The following is a 4211-nucleotide window of genomic DNA, read 5'->3' as shown; positions in this document are numbered from 1 at the left end:
GGGGGGGGGGCTCCCCCTCCTAGGCTCCCTTCTCCTCTCTCCCACTCTGGCCCAATAAGGCCCATATACTTCCCGGGGGGTTCCAGTAACCTCCCGGTACTCCGGTAAATGGCCGAACTCACTCGGAACCATTCCGATGTCCAAACATAGTCATCCAATATATCGATCTTTATGTCTCGACCATTTCGAGACTCCTCGTCATGTCCGTGATCATATCCGGGACTCCGAACTACCTTCGATACATCAAAACACATAAACTCATAATACCGATCGTCACCGAACGTTAAGCGTGCGGACCCTACGGGTTCGAGAACTATGTAGACATGACTGAGACACGTCTCCGTTCAATAACCAATAGCGGAACCTGGATGTTTATATTGGCTCCCACATATTCTACGAAGATCTTTATCGGTCAAACCGCATAACAACATACGTTGTTCCGTTTGTCATTGGTATGTTACTTGCCCGAGATTCGATCGTCGGTATCTCAATACCTAGTTCAATCTCGTTACCGGCAAGTCTCTTTACTCGTTACGTAATGCATCATCCCGCAACTAACTCATTAGTCACATTGCTTGCAAGGCTTATAGTGATGTGCATTACCGAGAGGGCCCAGAGATACCTCTCCGACAATCGGAGTGACAAATCCTAATCTCGATCTATGCCAACCAACAAACACCATCCGAGACACCTGTAGAGAACCTTTATAATCACCCAGTTACGTTGTGACGTTTGGTAGCACACTAAGTGTTCCTCCGGTATTCGGGAGTTGCATAATCTCATAGTCATAGGAACATGTATAAGTCATGAAGAAAGCAATAGCAAATAAACTAAACGATCAAGTGCTAGGCTAACGGAATGGGTCAAGTCAATCACATCATTCTCTAATGATGTGATCCCGTTAGTTAAATGAGAACTCATGTCTATGTCTAGTAAACTTAACCATTTTTGATTCAACGAGCTAGTCAAGTAGAGGCATACTAGTGACACTCTATTTGTCTATGTATTCACACATGTACTAAGTTTCCGGTTAATACAATTCTAGCATGAATAATAAACATTTATCATGATATAAGGAAATATAAATAACAACTTTATTATTGCCTCTAGGGCATATTTCCTTCACTGCCTTGGCTTTACTAGTTGGTGCACAGGTTATGGCATCCACTGGCGCAATGTTCCACGATATCTTTCCCTTCGCCCTACCGCCAACAACTAATGAAGAAAATAATAATAATTAGATATGTATGTGATTCTTGGAGTAATTGTTAGTGTTCAATGAAGTAGCAATAATCTAGAGTAATTTTGTAGTGTCTGATGTTACAATCGATTGTGATAACGTACTCCCTCCGTCTAGGTGTGTAAGTCACCTTACGAAAACTAAATATTCCCAAAACACTTAGGCACAGTACATTAACTCAGTCCTCGTTTCTTGTTTCGTGACATATCAACCAATAAGAGACGTGGGCCGTGCATGCTTTTAATGACTTGAGACTAACAAACATGACATGCAGTGGTTAGTTCATTGCATGCAATGCTATTAATTAGCAAAAAGACATTAAGTTCTCTCGTTTTTCCCTTCGCCTTGGTCGCGGTGCACAACCTAAAATGACTTATAAACCTAGACGGAGGGAGTAGATTTTCTCTCTGTTTGATATGCGAGGGATGTTTTGGAATTCAAGGGGTCTTAATGAGAAAAGGAAATTTGGTGGTAGCACACACGCATATATACCCCTTTCCCATTAAATCCACTTACCGAAAAAGGCTTTCGCCCCGCTTTATATTTAAAGCAACGATCCAGTTACAACCAACCTCATACAACTCCACACCAACAGACACAGGGCAAGATACAAGAATGTTGGGAACAGCTACACCACCCAACACAACTCCAAGCCATCTACAGGAAGGAAGAGAGAGCGCCTCTTGAAGTCGCCGGGTGCCTCAACCGTGAACGAATCACAGCGAAGAGTCGGAGCTGTGCACGACGAACCGATTACTCCAAGGCGGAGCCTTCAACAAGGTCATGGCACCTAAGTACCGCCACCGCCTGATCCAGGGATCGAGGTTTCCCTCGGAGCAATACGGAGGAGGAAGAGGAACCACGGCGACGCCTTCAAGAAGGATACGACGCCCGTAGGCGCCGCCGCCGCCGACCTGGCAAAGCCAGGAAGAGTTTTCACCCGGCAAGCCCTCTTCGCCTCCGAGACGGAGTGCCGCAAGCACGCTGCAGAACCACCGCCACCGACCGTCATACCCAAGCTACCACGCCGCCCGCACGACCATGGTAACCGGCCAACATCCGAGCCGCGAGCTCCGCCCACGAGCATCGCGCCTCCCACCACCGAGGCCGCCGCCCCGGCATCCGAGACCACCCCTCGACCGCCGCCGCCGCACACCAACATCGTCAACCGGTGAAGGGGCAGTAAAGACCCCCTCTTTCCACCCCAAACAAGCTCCTATGGCAGGAGCGGCCGGCAGCCAGATCTGGGCAGGGAAAATGCCGGCGGCCAGCCATGCTGCAGCCACCCGAGACACCCGATCTGGCACCTCCAAATCGCGGCGACGGCGAGTCCGGGAGGCACCCCTGCCTCCCCCTCACGGCGCCCTTGCCATTCACCGGCCAGCCGAGCCGCACCAGAGCACAAGAGGAGCCGCCACCAGCAGCCGATTCATGCGCCACGACGGCCGTAGAGGAGGGGGTCGAGCATACCGCTGCCGCGCCGCCACCTCCGCCAGCCCGCGCCGGAGAAGAGGAAACCATCCACGACCTGTGCCGACCGCAGCCCTTGCTGCTGGAGGAGAAGATGACCGGCCGCCGCCGCCGCTCCAGGCACACACCGCCACCACGCCGCCCGTCGCGCCGTCGCTGCAGACGAACCGCCGTGGCACCCAGCGTCAGCACCACGCCCCGGCCTGGGGTGTTTGACCCGCGCCAACCCCACCGCGCGGGAGGACGAGGATGCCTCGCCGCCGCCGGCGCCGACCGGCCTTTGCCCACGCGGGGGCGACGCGGGAGGGAGGAGGGGTCTGGTCCTTACTTACTATTGATTAACTAATACATCATCGTCATGCATCAGAAATTTGACCATTAAGTAGGTGCAGGTAGGTTGCTGCATGCGTACATACGTGTGGTGGAGCTTGGGCTGGCCAGCAGTACTAGCTAGATGCGCTGATCGAGCTAGATATAATATATGCATAGTAAACGCTCGCCGATCGACGACGGATCGTGATCGATCGTGGTGCTAGGGGATAGTGTTGCATAAGTTATTGGGCAGCGACAGGATGCTAATGAATGGAGCTAGTGACTTACGGTTCCCGGCCGGTTTCTGTTTATAGCAAGGTGCCGTCGTGTCTCCTTGGTGCTGAAGTCGCAGCCTTCCAACTCCCTCCATTCCTAAATATATGACGTTTTTTTAGTTCAAATTAAACTACCAAGAATTTCTTTCAGCCACATGCTTTGAGATGTCGACTTCACGGAAAGGATCATGGTTTTGGTGCACATCAAACCGTCTTCCACTGTAAACTGGTTCTCGAGATAGTAGGGGGATGCTCCTGTTTATGAGTTCCATCCAAGGTTTTCTTTTCCGGTTAATATTTCCGGTAACTGTAACCGGTCTATCACTTGCTATTATTATTGTGATAACCTACAACACACTGTTCCTGTAATTTTTTTGGAAGAATTTGAACTTAAGCGTTCACAGAAGATAAGATAGAATAAGATGGTTTTACTAACATGCTAGGGTCGCGCGGGTAAGTCGTGGAAGCTATGAAGGTCATGGGTTCGACTTCTCCGCGCCTCTTATTTTTCGCTAGGTTTTACTATCACTCCCAGTGGACCCTATGAGATAAAAATTAGATTGAGCTACGTCTCAGAGGAGTCAAACTCAGCTGCTTCATAGCTTTTGTCAGACTTCAGCTTCACCTACAGCCAACTCCATGTAGTTAGCCATGCTAGTCGCTCCCTTGATTTTAGGCTCTCATGTGTACACCATCTTGAATCAACTCCACGTCCTCGACATATTGAAGCGCACAAACCCACGTCGCCTAATCAGGGAGGGGTGATGTTGGCGGCGCGGCTTCGGCTCGCTCCAATGCGTGTAGTCGTCGCTAGGTGGTCTCCGACAATGCATATGATTTCCATTGCTTCTTGCGTTTTTTGCACTGCCATGATGCTTGATAAATTAATCAGAAGTTTTCCCGCAAAAAAAAAA

The sequence above is a fragment of the Triticum aestivum genome, chromosome 1D (assembly GCF_018294505.1).
Source record: "Triticum aestivum cultivar Chinese Spring chromosome 1D, IWGSC CS RefSeq v2.1, whole genome shotgun sequence".
Classification (NCBI taxonomy): Eukaryota; Viridiplantae; Streptophyta; class Magnoliopsida; order Poales; family Poaceae; genus Triticum; species Triticum aestivum.
This window is presented reverse-complemented; position numbering follows the sequence as displayed.